The sequence below is a fragment of the Pyxicephalus adspersus genome, chromosome 3 (assembly GCF_032062135.1).
Source record: "Pyxicephalus adspersus chromosome 3, UCB_Pads_2.0, whole genome shotgun sequence".
Classification (NCBI taxonomy): domain Eukaryota; kingdom Metazoa; phylum Chordata; class Amphibia; order Anura; family Pyxicephalidae; genus Pyxicephalus; species Pyxicephalus adspersus.
This window is the reverse complement of record NC_092860.1, coordinates 115,869,514-115,887,594: the sequence shown is the minus strand read 5'-3', so window position 1 is coordinate 115,887,594 and position 18,081 is coordinate 115,869,514. Positions and strand designations below refer to the sequence as shown.

At 35.7% G+C, this 18,081-nt stretch overlaps 1 long non-coding RNA gene across 1 annotated transcript in view; it reads left to right on the top strand.

Annotated features, from left to right (window-relative positions):
• Positions 1-10,353: 10,353 nt before the first annotated feature.
• LOC140327793 (uncharacterized) overlaps positions 10,354-18,081 on the top strand; it is an 84,542-nt gene continuing 76,814 nt past the window's right edge. Inside the window, exon 1 of the long non-coding RNA XR_011920130.1 lies at positions 10,354-10,605. This is a non-coding gene — a long non-coding RNA (uncharacterized lncRNA). The remainder of the gene's footprint in view (positions 10,606-18,081) is intronic.

Below are 18,081 nucleotides of genomic sequence, written 5' to 3'. Positions count from 1 at the left end.
TACGTGGTTATTTTTGCGGTGCTTTCATAATTTATTTAAATGTACATTCCTCCTTTAGTAAGACTTTATAATTAGGTAAAACAAAAATAAAAGAAATAATCGTTTAAATGCAACCCAGCTGCTATATTATTGCTAAATATTCCTTCCTATTCAGAAACAATGAGAAGTTACACAACTAATTTCTGAAAGGAAACATTGCACATACATTGCTTTGAACCTTTTTGCAGTAATACTTTAATAGGGGCAAACAGCCAACAGTGTATTTGTAGAGAAAGTCTTTTTTTTGTCACATTATGGTAATTATAAGATTGTTTTTAACACACTTTCACATAGATCATTCTTTGATCAGATAAAGTTATTATGAGCTTATTGGGCCTGATTTAATAAAGCTCTCCTGGACTAAAGAAGATAGACTATTGTGTGTGAATCTGGGTGATCCAGCAAACCTAGAATGGATCTGGTCCAGACTGAAAACATTGGCCAAATAATACCAACTAATAAAAAATGAATTTTAGGAAATGTATTCCAGGTTTGCTGTATCACCCACATTCTCCAGGAAACTCTATCTTCTCCAGTCTTGGAGAACTTTAATAAATCAGATCCATTGTGTTATTTTGTGAAACTGACATTGTAAGAATAACATTTGAAGATATATTATTGAGAACACTGAGAATACAGATGTTATATATCTAAGTGGTAAAGTCTGGAAGATTCTATTAATAGTGGATAAAACATCATCTAAGTACCTATTCAGTTTGGGAGAATATCAAAGCATATAGAGATCTCCTTGGTCTCTCTCACCTCTATAAGACCCATAATGTTCTGTCCTCTGTTTATCAAATCTCTTTTTAGTAGTATAGTGGGCTCTAGGGGTATACCTGAAAATATAAAATTGAGATAAGTGCTGAGAGACATTTAGAGATACAATTGTATAGCCCCCAATTTTTTTCCCATGTGTCATCAGCAAAATATTCCAAATCCTTACCCCATAGGTAATGAACCTATAAGGATAAAGAGAAAAGAACATTCATAAAATAAATGCTCAGCTCACAGAGATCATCACCTTGGGGATCTGTGATATAATGGATATAAGCATAGAGATCTCCAGAGTCATATCTGAAGATTTAGACTGGCCATCAGATGTAAAATGTTTTTTTCAGGTATATAGATAAGTAGTTTGTTTGTTTACTCATTCTATAAACTCTACTTTAAAAGGGAAGAAGAATCTATGCCAAAATTTTATTTTTTAGGTAATATTGGTTTTTTAAATTAACCAACTTGTTAAACTGTTTTTAATTTTAAAGCCATAACTCAGGCCACCTTCATGGTTTCAGAACGGCTGTTACTTACAATTGCACCTGCTGATGCACCACTGCACTTTCATGAGATCATCAAATTTGTCAGCAGACTATCCCAAAGTTTCCTGGGATAATGAAATTTGCACATGCTAGAATGTTTCTGCACAGTCCCACAGACCCACATACATAGCAGCACATCAGGAGGGGGTCAGCGGAGGGCTTTGTCATCCTCACCATGGAACAAAATCAGCTAATGTACACTTTAAGATACATGGATGCTAATGCGGTTTATTTCTAAATGAGTTCACACAAGAATTACACAACTATCTCTCCGGATTCATACATTTTTCTGGTCATTTGCTAATTTACTAACTTGCCCAATCAAAAGTAATTGTGAACTGCAATTCAAAAGTGAATGTTGAGATTATTTATTATTTTTTTATCTTTCTGGAGTGCAGCTTTAAGGATAATTATGCAAACATATGTTACAAGATTTCAGTTTTTAGAGCAAGCATCACAGAAATAACTTACATTTATTTTAATGCTACGTAATAAACAATAAGAAGGGATCATCAAAAATTTAGGCAAATCAAGACAAGAAGCTATAAGAAAGAAAGCTAAACAGAAGCTGCATAGATAGAAGTCTACTAACCCCACACTGTGCTTGCATGCTGCAGAATTATAAGATAACGTCACATTTATATAGTGTGTAAAAAAGAAACATAAGGAAAGTCTTATAAGAAAAGGAAAAACTGTAACAAGGTTGAAAGAATGAGTAGAAGCACAGGGATAGGGGAAATGGGAACATTTTTTATGCCAACCAATGTACATTAGCACGTTCATTGTAAGGAAGCAATATGACTTCCTCAAGCCATGCTATGAAAGTTTCATCGATTTATATTGTTTTCTTTGCGTTACATTGTCACACCATCCTATTGCAATACAGTAGGGCTGCTGTGGTGCACATTCTTTACTCAATTCACTCATGCTAGTAGGTGAATCCTCTGGCACCCCTCATTCTATGTAGCTTTCCTTGCAAGGTGGGGAGTAAACATCTCAAGTAGAGACAAATGGACTCCAGATGCTTGTGTTAGAAGACTTGTGGAATCTATGAAGCATCATTCATTTAATACAAGCTGACCTAGTAGGATTGCGTCTAGATTTGATAAAGACCTTTGGGATCTGCAGGTCTCGAACAATGCTTAAAAAACAGCTAAAATGTTCCCTGAGAAGCAAATGGGTTGGGTAGGTGCAGAGAATCCTTGAGGGACTTGATTTTTTTTTTCTTGTTTGCCCTAGGATAAGGGACAGGGAGGAAGGGGGCTTAGGTAGCATCATTCTTTCTAGACATCTATAACTAGCACCATTTGGCATTTGTATGTAGCTTTACAATTCTTGTAATTAATTTCATTTTATTCAGCAACACCATACCTTGCATTGCTAAATATTTCAGACCTTACCATTCAGAAAAAAGCTGGAGTTTTCAAATATAAAAAGCTGTGATAGTAGGGTGGTAATAATGGAATTAAACCTAAACAGCAACAATATATTTAAAAAATACCTATAATCAGCACATTTCTTTAAATATACTTGCACAAACCTAGTAAGAACTTTGGCTTTAGTTTTCCTTTAACATAGCAAATGATCTGTATAAATACTTTATAAGCATTATCACAGCTGCTTACACTTGTGTAAAACTTAATTGACACTGAAGAAATATTGGTACATTTCTGCAATTTATTTCTCAATTCACCACAGTTTAATGATCATTGGCAACAGATTACAAGAAGTAGTAAATTGTTAATAATTCCTTTGGTATTTCTTGTGATCACATTAATCATAATGAACTTGTTTTGTTTTAATGGAATTATAATTAAGCATAGCAGATGGTTCTGGAGCCATAAGGGATATAAGGATAAGCCTACAGTAGATTCAGTGTTTGACTCAGCTGATAGATCAGATTTCCCTGTTACACAATAGTTTTGCGATTTAACAGTTTCTCTTAAAGAGCAATAAATTGCCTTTACAAGATTGTTAAAACAGAAAACAATATATTGCTCTTTTCCAATCTCTGAGGCTGCATGCATCAAACTGGAACAGCTGTTAGAAATGTGTTTTTTTCTGTTCTAGACTCCCTAAAAATGTCAAGAATATATTGACTTTAGAGAACAGAAAAAAACACTCATGTATCCTGGCTTAAATTGTCAGTCCACTGAAGACTGATCATACAATGTGGTTAGATGGTGCTGGGTTTATTTAGCAAACAACCACTTGAATTTCTCTTAGTATCATTAGTCCAAACTCTGCAATGAATTCAAACAGCTAAAACCGATGGTCATGTTATGTCAAATAATGAAATCTATGATCATAAGACTGTTGTGTGTAAAGTCTAACAAACAGCAGCTGTACCCATTACCCATTGTTGGCCACAGGAATCTGGTAGGGTAGAACATTTTAGCAATAGTTTGTCATTGTGAAACGCTCCTCAATCTCACACCCTTACAGGGCCCAACATTTAAATAAATTTAAAAAAAAATTCTGTTGTTTAGTAAATTCTGTATAATGAAGAAACCATTTGGAAACTCATTTGAGGATGTATTAGAGGAGGAGTTAGAAATTTGTATTTGCTTAGGCTGTAATATTTTCATTTGTATTGTTTTCCACTAAAATGGAAAGTCAATTTTGCTGGCAGGCCACCATCCACTTCTGCAAATCACCTGCTATATACGTGAAAACCTGAAAAGGTTACCATTTACTCACCCCAACTTCCGCACAGCTGTTCTGAGTTGAGGAAGATAGAGTAGGTAAAATCCCCATTCGATTTAGGAGCTTCATGAGATTCTCCTTAAAGGTAGTTGTTGGTGGAAGATGGCGTTAAGATAAATATAAATATAATTTTAACTTACTTTTTTCAACCAACATATAGTTAGTGATGTGGGGAAAGGACCTCACCTAAATAAGCAGGCAGGCACCCAGTTTAGTGGTTTAATGATTACATTCATAAAGATGAATTTGTACAGGTCTACCAACTTTTTTTAGGTATTGAAATTGCTTTTTACCCCAATAAAATCTAATTTTATTAAGCATTAAAATAATCCCATTATGTGCACTAGAAGTTGTAGCAATTTAGACAGAGTCTACATAATTTCCAGACTAATAAATATTCAGCATCATCCAGCCCTTCCTAGCATTGCTTGAGCCTGGCACTCTTTCTATATTTATTAGATTTTATTATTTTATTTGTGGGACCCAGAATCACACAAAAGTATTAGAACATCTTCTTGCTATCTGAACAGTAGCCAGACAGTCCCCCCCAACCTCCTACAACCTTCCTCATCTGCAAAAAAGAGATGTGTTAATGTCAATGGGTCTAAACAAGGCATGTATTGAAAATGCAAAGATTTTATTTATTAATTTTATTAGCATGTTGATGAGGAGGTAAAGGAGGAACCAGGAAAAGTAAAATCTAAACAGATTAAACTTCAACATTACCAATTAATTTAAAGACACAAGGTCACCTAAACCTGAACTGACATTTCAAAATTCTACAAAATAAATTAAAATGTCCTTTTATATATAGATAAGGAATTGAATATTGAATGAAATACCTGTAAACACAGTCACTGCAGTGATTTACACAAACTATATAATCAAGTTCAGGAATAGTATTGCTTGAGCACAGCAATGCAAATGAACTTGTTACTTAGGAGCACACAATCTGCAGATTTGCAAAAGCTTCATAATATTTATTCCTATTTGTATTACTTTTTGTTCATGAAACTGAAACTCGCATTTTAGAGCTCTGCAATGTAAAGCCTTATCAGTCTAACGTGGCAAAAATGTTCTTTTGTTTAGGAGTAAAATAATTTGCAAAAGTAGCAGTTGACTGAGTTTCAGGATAGATCATTGCACTGTGCAGATGTTTACCAGTTACAGGAGATAAGTTCTAAAATATGTACGCTCAGAAAAAAAAATTATTCAGGTCAGAAGTCTATCACCACCAATATGGTAATTAGTTATTGTAGGAGCTGTGCAGCAGCTGATGGCATCAGATACAAGTTTTAAAGCTAAACTCTATGCAGGTATAAAATATGCAAATAAATGCAGTCTCTGTGTTTATTAATACTTTCTTAGGCGGAACTAAACCCGTATTCTTAAAAAAATTGCAACCAGGCAGGTCCTTTGTTAAAAAAAGGGACATGTAATGTCCTTTCTGCAAAAAAATAACTTTACCTGCTGGATCACATTTTTTTTAAACAGTCATCTGTGCCCATTCTATCATGCGTGCCACCATCTTCTTTCTTCTGCTCTTATTGTTTGTGACCTTTGGTCATCTTAATTAGCTGGATCAGGATGGCCTTGCCCATGCTTTTTTATAAGAAGATAGCGATCAGGCAGGTTAGTGTATTTTACTACATCACCTGACAATTCTACAACTAATGATAGTGATAACGATACAGAGTATCATTCTTATAGAGTATAGTTCTGCTTTAATTGTAGTTTATTTTAAAAAAGCAATGTGAGGGCTTCAATATGACCTGGTATTGGCCACTTGCCTGACCTTTGGTTGGAACAAGCAGTAGAAGGAGGCAGACAGGTGTGTTGCATTTTACGAATCAAGATACTAAAATCATTGTTGTATATCTTTTTTTTTTTAAAGTAGTTAGGTGGGGGTTAGTGGTCAGTTAGAGATACACAGTGCAAGGTAGAAATTCTCCCACCCTACCTTTAGAGTTTGGGTGGTATATATTATCGCTGCATTGGGTGAGATAGGGAGATGAGCTGCAGGTTTTTGTCAAGGAAGGATAGGGTCGTCATGGTGGCAAGGATGGCAGGTAAGGTTCAAGAGGGGGTTGCAGAAAAAGCGGCAACAGAGAAAAGGTGGAAAACCATCAATGGTATGGTGCTTGTAAAATGGTTGGTGGTTAATTTAATTACGGAGAAGTATAAGTTAAAAGGGGATGGTTGGCTTGTCCCTGGGGCAGTGCTTAGCAGCTGGGGGACAGTTTATTTAAAAGGGAGTTTCTTTAAAAATGTAGTTGATAAAAGTGCTTTCATGAACCTTGACCCAGGTTAATTTAATGTAAGAAAAGGGGCAAGGTCTTTACTGTTTATAATGTTGTTGTTTTAAATATATTGTTGTAATAATAAAATGGCAGCCCTGTCCAATTTATACCAAAAGACAACGTGTATTTGTGGTTATTGTGGAGAAGGATGATTGGTCATGGGGAGGTTGGTAAGAGAAAAAAGCGGAAGGAGAGGGACCCCATCTATTCTACCATAGTCATGTTAATCCCAGTAGAAAAGGACTCAAAATACAAAGCTGGGGGGCAGCTCTAGGGGCCAAACATACGTATGAAAACCTACCGATAGAGGAAAAAGTAGAAAAATTATTTCATAAATCTGTTCCTTCAATGTTCATCTACATGCTAGGTCCAGGGAGCTGACCTAAATGTGGAGTACATATGCAACAGAAAAAGTAAGCTTACAGTTAGGCTCTGCTATCTGGCAGAGTTGTATACATCTCATTTCCGTGGAACATGCTGCAGACCTCTTTCCAACCAACTTACAAAAGTTGAAATAAGGACAACTACAACGTAGCTGCAAATACACATGGGAACTCATTGACAATGCTGTCCTCAAAACTGGGCTTACATCTCATTTCACTTCTCACCTGGGTGTTTGGGAAGTTGCCTATGCACTAATCCTTCATGTTAATAATATTACCAGAATTCTCATAGTACCAACATAATATGCAGCGCTGTACATGAAATAGTATTTGCAAATGACACACAGCTATAGACAGTGACACAGGAGGGGTAGAGGACCCTGCCCAGAAGAGCTTACAATCTATGAATACATTCTTGCAAGTTTGTCTGTTTGGTGCAATCTTTTTCATTAATACCTTTATACAAGTACATACATTTACAATGGCCAGAAGGGGCATTAACACCCAAACAGAGAAAGAGATATGAATATAATAATTTTCCTATATGAAATTCAAGGCAACAAGTCAAAGTTCCTTGCCTTTATTCTTAAAATGTTGCCAGCATTGGATTCCTGAATTTTGTGTGCCTCGTTGTAAATTACACTTCCTTCTATAGTTTTAGTCTTCCTTCTAGTTGGCTTTCTGAACATTGTCTCCCAATTAGATTTAAAGGGTGATGTCAATATAGCATAGAGGTGTTGTTTGATTTTTAAAAGGGTCATTGAAGGAGCGGTGATGTAAAATAGAGATTATCCATTTCTGTAAGCTACGTATAGCCCACCCATCTCACTAAAAGCCCTGACTGGCCAAAAAAACCTAGAAAAAATGGGGAAGAAAGGGTGTTGACCAACCTGCAATTGAGTCATGCGGGAAAAGTAGCAGTCAGTCTTTCTGTCTACCTATCTAAAAATGAATTGTTCTTTGTTTGTCTTGCTCCTAATGTGTTCTGTATTATTGATCTTCTAATCTAGTGTTTAAGAGGAAGGTTCTGCACTACAATTACAATCTCCTTTTCAATTATTCTTATTTATGTTTCATTAAGCTTTATTTTCTGTAAAAATGTCCCTTAAGATTAAAGCTGTGTTTTCAAGCTTATTACCTCTTCTTATAACTTTTGCTTTATTCAAGTTTTAGCCTGACAAGATTAAAAGATTTAGAATTTTGCCTACTTTTTGCTCTACTCTTTATTCTCACAATACTGGTCATAGTGGAGAACACAGGGCCAGGGTGTATTTCTTTTCCGATGAACAGAACATATTGATGTTGCTAGCTAGAATAAAGGAGCAATGCTGTTACAGTGTTACAAGACAGCAAAAAATATGTGTTGATTGGGTGCTGTGAAAGGCAGTAAAGATAAACAAAACTGAATATAACAATAGCCATTCACTTGTCAACTTTTAACTCTTTAGAGCATTAAGAACAAGTGATGATTGCAGGTTGGTTTCTTCAAGCTGAGGAATTTTGTATTTTATACTTTAACCTAATAATCAGCATGTCTCTAAAGTTTTGCTGTGTTTTTATTGTTTACCTACCGAGGAATGTATAGGTTAAAGATTATTGTTCTATTTACTGCTTGCGTGGTGTATTTACTATAGTAAAGATTATTGCTTTCCATAACCTTAAATTGGGCATATTGTGGCATGAGTTGGCAATATTGTGACTTTGATTATAATAAGGACAGGTTTAATGTTAGCATATGTGCACTGTCCCTGCACTGTTTGCGAGTTGCAAAGTTACTGAAGGCACCTCAGGAACACAGGCCTGGTAACATCCACCAAAATATTCTGTCTTAATGAAACCAAATATTTTGGTGGTGATGGCAACATATGGTTTGTAGTTATTTTTATGAATTGATTGCATATTCTTTTATTTGTGAACAAAATTAGTGCTTCTGGTATTTCTTTTCTAAATACAGTGTAGGATATTATATTGTAAATAAGCAAAAGTTTATTTTTGGTCAAGAAGCATGACTAAGTATCATGTTTAAATTGTCTACAGCATGGTAATTATGAACTAGAACTCATAAGGGGGTTTTAATAATTAGGCTTTAGTTTAACTGTGCAGAACAGAAAACTGTCAAACATATTAAAAGCAAATAAGTAACTTCTAATGTTGTTGCATATTTTGTTCCTAACATTGTAGGACTGAGTGCTACTACTGTTTTAACCAGGTTAATGTAAAAAATTTTAAAATATATTTCCAACAACATTTGAGGAGCATAAAGTGTGTGTGTAGGGGGATGGGGGTTGATTGATTCTGTCCCTCTCCCCTCATTTTCACCATGTTGTAGTTTTAATGAAAAATAGATAGTATGCAAATAGCTACTGCCATGTTCTTCCTTTAGTAACTTATACTGCTCTGTGAAAACGTTGTCATTGGTAAAGCATCTAATAAAAATATACTTGTATAATTATGATTTAACCACCTGAGCGATAAGCCCGACCTTGGTACGGGCTTCAAAAAGTTACAATTATCGATAAACCCGAACTTTTCTCACTGTATGAAAATACAGTGAAAAAAGTTCGGGTTTATCGATCACTTACCTGGTTCGCTGCGATCATCCATCGTCGTGTTCCAGCGTCGGGTGTCGGCCCGTGCGATGACGTCGGCGCGTGTGCGGGAAATTCAAACAAACTCATTCAAACACATTTTGTATTGGATTGAATACCAACTCCTGTATCCAATCCAATACAAAATAATTCAAAATAAATACAAAGTATGTAATTGGTAAATTCAAACACTCATTATCCAATCCAATACAAAATAATTCAAAATAAATACAAAGTATGTAATTGGTAAATTCAAACTCTCATTTGTATTGGATTGGATACAGGAGTAAGTTACAGGTCTACAATTTAAAAAAAAAATTTCATGAAAAACTGTAACGCTTTTGGAACAGAAATCTAGACCTTAGTGTAACGCCCAGGTGGTTAAGAGTTGGTTTACAAATATTATAAAGGTCAAAATAAAGATATGACAGCAAACTATTATGGTTTTCTATAGGGAGTTATAAAAAAAACTGTGTTTGAGAGGCCTTTTCAGATTTGTACTTAACTTAGGTTGCAGATTTGGAAAATGCCATGTAAAATATTTTTAACTTAATATATGACCGTTTTAGCTTCAAAAACTATCAAAAATTATCCTGGCTTATATGTTTTCATTGATTTTGTAAGAAGGTACATTTACTGAAACAGGATAGTTGATTTACCAGTTTAGGTTGTTTAGTTAGCAAAGTGAATTATCATGCTGCAAGAGAATTTCCACTTAGCTTAGTGAATGTTGTGAAAATTCACTTTGCAAAGACTAATGATAATTTACTTTTCCTGGTGAATTAGGTAAAATAACTGTTACTTCCAGTAATTTTTTTTTTGTACGTGCAAAAATACATGTATGCTGCAATAAAAACAGAAAAGGAGGGTCTTCACTGCAGGGAGCCTACTGGTAAAAGCAATGACAAGTGTAGAACATAACTACATCACTTAACTTGTTTATGTTTTTTACTTTTTTGCTATAAACTTTACATTAACCCTTTGAAATGACTGATTGCTTTGAGAATGGAATTGCTAGAATGCTAGTATTTTCCGGGAATAATTTTACAAAAAGAAACAGTTTTAATTACCATTTTAGTTTTTGGATTTTTTGTAATTCAAATCAGCACTTTCATTAATTTATTAATTCATTTACTGACAATATATTACTTTATCCCCAAGGAAATACTGTGTCTAATTGCCAACATGGTTCAACTAGCAGATTTCGTCTTATGGGAAACATTACTGAAAAAAATTGAGATATTTTGAGCGCTTCCAAGATATAGGTCAGGTATGTTGTGATTCTTATGCAATCTAATAATTTATATATAGGCAAATTACAGTCTATTGAAATAAATGTGTTTATATAGCTGTCAGGAACTATTAAGATATTACTAATACCTTAAAACATGCTGTATTAAATTTATTTTAAAAATATACCGGTTTGTGCATTTCAAGTTTGTGTTTATTTTCAGCCAACAACTGATTATAGCTTAAAGTATATACCATCTGTTTTTTAATCCAAACTCAATGTTTAACCTCGACGTTTAATAACCTGGTTACAAATACGTGTGTTCTTAGAACACCAATTAATGGGTTTTTATAGATAATCAACTTAGGAAATGTCCTCACATCATGCTGGACATCGTCCAGGAGTCAACCACCTCTCCCTCTGAGCCCATAGAACTGATAACAGCTATGTTCTAGTCTCTAGGCTCCTATTCTCCAGGAACCATGTTGCAAGTGCGGCATTTTGCCTGAGATGTTTCATATTCTCTGGAGTGCAGGGGGGAATGATGTTTCTCAGGAGTCAGAAGTTGATGCCAGTGAGAAGTGGCTACAAATTATTTTGTTGTTATTATGGGACATAACACATTGTGGTAACACCATCTCCAGTAGTGTTTTCTATTCTACTTCCAAGTTGCAAAAAGATTCACCCAGTGGGGTTTGAAGAATATGTAGGAAAATATGTAGGCCAGGAATGAAAAGCAGGGGAATGAGTGTTGGCCTTTTGCTGCCAAAAATTCTCATAGAAGTGTTGCTTCTTCTACAAGCAGTACACAAAATGCAGGTGTTGCTACCACAATTGGCACACTAAAAAAAAAGGCTGCAGACTGAACCATTGCTGTCAGCAGCAGATTTGTTGAAAAAGGCCAACATTTCAAGCCATGTGGAGCCTTGGTAATAGAAGCAGACTGTACCTTTGGGGCAATATTGCCAGACAGATTAGGAATATGGCTTATGTCCACAGTCTTCCGTAAGCTGTCCCTACCTCTAGACAAATCCTCCCTTACTGATTTTCTGTCTCACTATGAGAACTTTTCTTCTCTCCTAAAGGTGGAAGTGATCTTATCTTCCACCCTCCTCATTGTTGAAGCCACTTTACATTAAGCTTAGGATGCTAGTGAATCACTCTCATGTGTTCTCTGACTGGGGACTTATTAGTGGGGGGGTGGGGGTGGGGGGGGGGGCTGCTTTAAGGTCCAAGGTAAGCCAGTAAATCTAATATAAAGGCCATGCCACGTTTTATAGGTAATATTAATTCCGTTGCTTTCAAATTCACAAAAATTAGAATTTGCAGAAAAATTAGAAATTTTACCAAAGTATAGGCTCTGCCTTGAGCCAATGCCAGCTCTAGACCTGAACATAATGGGCCTGATTTATTAAAGCTATCCAAGGCTGGAGAGGATACACTTTTATCAGTGCAGTTGGGTGATCCAGCAAACCTGGAATGGATCTGGTCCAGGATCCAAAACATTTGTTAACAAATAGCAAATGGAAATGGATTCCAGATTTCACTGATGAAAATGTATCCTCCCCAGCCTTGGAGAGCTTTAATAAACCAGACCCAATGAACCAAAGAAAAAAGACAGCCACCATTTTTTCTGATGCAGCACAATTCAATGCATGGTAGTAAATTACTGGTATAAAAATATAAATGCTAATGTTGTTGTTACCATAACGTACCACAACTTGTGTGTGAATGCGTCTTTAGTGATTTAGGAATTTGTGGAATTGTAACATTGTAATGTGCAGTTTTGAGCTTTTGTGTGTGAAATTCCCCCACATACTAGATTGTAAGCTCTTCGGGGCAAAGTCCTCTCCTCCTGTATCACTGTCTGTATTAGTCTGCCATTTTCAATCCCTATTTAATGTACAGCGCTGCATAATATGTTGGCGCTATATAAATCCTGTTTATTAATAATAATAATAATAATAACTGTACTTTGATTTGTAAACTTATCCCAGGTCAATAATTTTAAAACCTAAAAACCACTGGATCAACATAACAGCAACGCACCCAGAAATTTTGTAAAAGAGGCCAATAATTGCAGGTTTTATATACCTATTAACATATACATAGGAAAGGAAAAGCAAAATAATATGAGCCATGTTTATGTAGATATTACACCAAGCTCAGGTTAGCATAAAAAGAGCAATAAGAACCTTTATATGCATGCACACTTTAAGAATCTTTGAAAGCACACACAAAAGATAATGTAGTTTATACTATTATGAATTTGCTCAGCTATCTGTTTTGCAGTCTTTTTTTTTTGCATGGTATCTGACTTTGTTATTGTAGCCCTTTAAAAGCAAAATAACTGTGGAGTGAGGAAAGCAATTAAAAATAAATCACAGAATTAAACAGCTTAACAACCATTAGCACACAAAGAGAAACATTTGCACATATGTTCTACCTAAGGGGGCTTTTCAACTTTAAAGAAATGGACCAACTTCCTCAGTAACTGTTTGCTATACCTTCACTTGTTTAGTAAACAGCTAAAATATGGTAAACTATTTTGTTTCTCTAAACTATTGTGTGTACAACACACAAAATCTAGAAGTTACATCAACCCTTTTTGAGTCCATATATAACCCATAAGAAAGATAGTACTATATTTGCTGATCTTTCTGACAAATTATGCCCTGTTTGAATGATGATTTGTTCCAAATAATGGCCAGATGATTGGCTTTTTTTCAATGTCTACAGAAGAGTTGTTTTGCTAGGAAAAATGTATTATAAAATAGTAAAAATGGTATTTAATTATTGGGCTGCATATATATGTGACATAAAATACCATATTGGCAGGAGGAACCATTAAGCAAAACAAGGAAATCAGACGATCTTCACAAAACTTTACACAGTTTCAGTTATTAGGTTTTCCAGGTAATCCCCCCAAAAAGCAAAGCTTCTCCACTGTCTAATGTGTAAAAAAATGAAAATTTATATTGAAAATTAAGTAAAAAAAATAAAAAAAACATGTGGAAAGCAAGAAAATTCCTGTTTCAGCAAAAATAAATGAGAGCTCTTTTCTGTACAATGTTTTCCCCTTTTTGCCACTATCCATTCAATATTATTGTCTGCATTATATATAAAGGAAAACAATCAGTTGGTTTATTAGATGAAGTATGCTGTCTGGTTTAAAGGCAGTTCATCTGTCAATAGATATAGCAGAGCTTTTTAACTAGGATTTCAGGTTCCTTGAGAAGTCCCCTTTTTTTGGTGGTAATAATAAAAACATCTGCATTACTAAGATTTAACAAGGGCAAGCTGATTGGTGGAATGTGCTACTTTATTGTATTACAAACAAAAAATAATTCCCAGCCAATATTACTGTTTCGCATCTGCACAAAGATGCAGAAATGATTTTGCATTGAGCACTGTTTTATACAAAGTTGACTTCACTTCATGACTGCACTAAGCACTCATGCAGAGTGGATTCGTGTTTTGCAATAACAATGTTAAATAGAGTCGGTTTTGAACTGAGCACTTTATATAAAGTGAATTTTGTACTGATCTCTTGGACTGGTGATCCAAGTTGTCATATTCCAGTATGACTTGGCTGTGAAAGGCAACTCACTAATACAGAATTAGTTCCCCTAAAAAAGAAAAGGCAATTCACTACGATTTAAAGCCATTTGGATTCCAAAGGTGTTGAGTTTTTTTAAAAGCCTAATGCAATCTCAAAAAAGAAATGTACATATTTTGCAAAAATGTAAAATGACACTGGAAGCAAGCTGGTGGCAGAAGTTAATGCCCAGAGAAGGAAAACAGTTGTTGAAAATGTAGTAATACCACCATATACGAGGGGGTGCTGAGAAGTTCCTGGCTTTGCCCAAAAAGAAGAGAGCTAGAGTTATGAAATAACACATTTATTCCACATATTCCCCCCAACCCCAAGACTGATTCACTTGGTAATGCGTAGTTGCAGCTTTTCTAGACTGTTCAAATAAAAGTCCTTTGGTTGTGCCACAAACCAGCTCTCAGCAACATCTTTGATGTCAGAAATGTCCTCAAAATGTTGCCTCTTCAAGTTTTTCTTCAAATTTGGGATCAGATAATAGTCCGAAGGGGCCAGGTCAGGTGGTTAGGGGGGATGGTGGACCAATTGGAAACCAAGGGTGTTCAATTTGGCAGCCACAATGTTGGATGTGCATGTGTGTGTGTATGCGCAGGAGCATTGTCCTGCAAAAAAAGGATCCCTTTGGTCAACTTTCCATGGCGTTTTGTTTTAATTGCCTCCTTCAGCTGGTCCAGGAGGTTAGCATAATACTGTATGGTGATACTAGAGCCCTGAGGTAGATAATCCACCAGCAGAATACCGCCTTTGTCCCAGAAAACGGACGCCATACATTTTTTGGTAGATTTCTGGGTTCGGAACTTTTTCGGCCGCGGCAAGCTGCTATGGCGCCATTCCTTGGTTTCATGGTGGAGCCAGGTTTCATCCTGTCACTAATCTATCAAAAAAGTCCTGTGCAGCTTCAAAATGGGCCAAAATGGCTTTGGATGCTTCAACTCGTTCCTTCTTCTGATCACTGTTCAAACATTTCGGCACCCACTTCGCTGAAAGCTTGTGCATGTCTAGGATAGTGGTGATAACAAACCAAAGATGCTCCCTTGAGATGTCAAGTATTTGGGCTATCTTTTTTTGCGGATATTCGCCAGTTCTCAATAATCAGCTCATGGACACCATTGCAGGTTTCTGGGTCAGTTGAGGTTGGGGGGGCGCCCACTGCTGGTCTCATCTTCAACAGTGAAATGCCCAGTCTTGAAACGAGATATCCAGGTTTTGACAGTGCTGTAGAAAGGACACTTCTCCCCCAGTGTTTTTGATATCTCAGTGTGAATGTCATTTGCTGACTTTTCCTGGAGAAACAAAAACTTCATGGTGGCCGGTAACTCCAACGACGTGAAACTGGCTTGTGCCTCTGCCATCGCAGCTTCTCACTAAAAGAAAAAACAGTTTTAGGACCAAAGACCTGATGCTTGCACAGTTACATACTAAGATATTAGGCTGTCATATGCACCCACACTCATTTATTCTATTTCATCTGGAAGGGGGCAAAGCCAGGAACTTCTCAGCAACCCTCAGTTGCAACTTCTCAGTATTTTTTTTTTATTTTAAACAAAAATTAGTGCTTTCATGTTCAACCCTCTGCTGGATTTGCCAACAGCGATTGCTAATATTGATTCCAGGAAGTTGAAATACTGCATTAATATGTCAATGATTTATTACACAGTGAAATAGATTTGAGTACTTCATAGTGGTCTTTGCAAAAAAAGCAAAAGCAGCAGATTGAAAGGATCTACATAAATGTTTTGACAAAATCATTAGGAGGCATAAAACATTTCCTCATAGATTCCAAACAGCAAGCCTTCAGTATATAAATTGTCAGGGAAGGGACCATATATATTGTATATTTTGTTTAATACTATCTAGTTACATAGCACAAATATATTACGTGCTTACATATTACACAGTACCTTACAAAGTCCATTGCCCATTGGAAAAGGCAAGGGCTAGAGTAGACCCTGTTATTTGGCCTAAATTCCAAAAATGGTTTTACAGCTTTAAGATCATTCATGTCCCCAGAAACATTTGTCCTTTAACAAGCATAGGGAGAATGCCAAGTGTTCTTTACGCTTATCTAAAGTCAAAAATAGTCTTCCTACATACAGGAATAGTTTGCCAATTTTCTACTGGTCCTAGCTCAGGTGATCCTCCCCCACTTAAGTCAACTAAAAACTGTTTTACAGTAGGGATGAGGCTCAAGCTGACCACCACCATGGGAATTTGTGAAATTCCTGGGATCCATGAAGTTAAAAATTACAATCTTTTGCTGATAACTTCATAAGTTTGCTGAATAAAGAAATAGAAACAATAACTTTGAAGAATAAATTCCTTTCTGTACAATGAGGGGCTCACAGTAGTCATTATTTTTAGTGTGTGTTAGAGGGGGCTGTTTGGATGAAATGACAAATTCGTGTAGGGAGGAATACTGAATTTTATTGTATTTAATCATTTATGGATTTGAATCTTGACATTGATACATGCTCTGATTGCAGTGTCTGATTTCCATAGCATTTTGCTTGACAATGACTAGCTGATAAGATCTACAAACCAAACTGAATAAGAAGATTCACCACTCCCCCACCCCCCGTCCACATTTACTTGGAAACCTCAAGCAAGATTTCCAAAACTGTTTACCAATGAGACCCAAGCACATTCATTCATGCCTATTGAACAGTACAATACCTTCTAATTTTTCTATAGCTTACAATATTTGTCACATCTTTACATATCTGGAGTCAGTATTTATGCTGTATTCTGTATTTATAGAATTTGTATTTTGGTTGATGCTACCGGATAATACAGACATGTGATAATATATTGCAAAATGTATGCAATCAACATTTTGGAAACTATTGGTGTTCAGGTAACAGATGTCATTTTGGTAGAGTAAATGGAAACAAATTACATATTGATTGTGTCAACAGTTCTTCTGAATTGTATCACTGTCCTTGAGTATTTTTTTTTTATTTTAAACAAAAATTAGTGCTTTCATGTTCAACCCTCTGCTGGATTTGCCAACAGCGATTGCTAATATTGATTCCAGGAAGTTGAAATACTGCATTAATATGTCAATGATTTATTACACAGTGAAATAGATTTGAGTACTTCATAGTGGTCTTTGCAAAAAAAGCAAAAGCAGCAGATTGAAAGGATCTACATAAATGTTTTGACAAAATCATTAGGAGGCATAAAACATTTCCTCATAGATTCCAAACAGCAAGCCTTCAGTATATAAATTGTCAGGGAAGGGACCATATATATTGTATATTTTGTTTAATACTATCTAGTTACATAGCACAAATATATTACGTGCTTACATATTACACAGTACCTTACAAAGTCCATTGCCCATTGGAAAAGGCAAGGGCTAGAGTAGACCCTGTTATTTGGCCTAAATTCCAAAAATGGTTTTACAGCTTTAAGATCATTCATGTCCCCAGAAACATTTGTCCTTTAACAAGCATAGGGAGAATGCCAAGTGTTCTTTACGCTTATCTAAAGTCAAAAATAGTCTTCCTACATACAGGAATAGTTTGCCAATTTTCTACTGGTCCTAGCTCAGCTGATCCTCCCCCACTTAAGTCAACTAAAAACTGTTTTACAGTAGGGATGAGGCTCAAGCTGACCACCACCATGGGAATTTGTGAAATTCCTGGGATCCATGAAGTTAAAAATTACAATCTTTTGCTGATAACTTCATAAGTTTGCTGAATAAAGAAATAGAAACAATAACTTTGAAGAATAAATTCCTTTCTGTACAATGAGGGGCTCACAGTAGTCATTATTTTTAGTGTGTGTTAGAGGGGGCTGTTTGGATGAAATGACAAATTCGTGTAGGGAGGAATACTGAATTTTATTGTATTTAATCATTTATGGATTTGAATCTTGACATTGATACATGCTCTGATTGC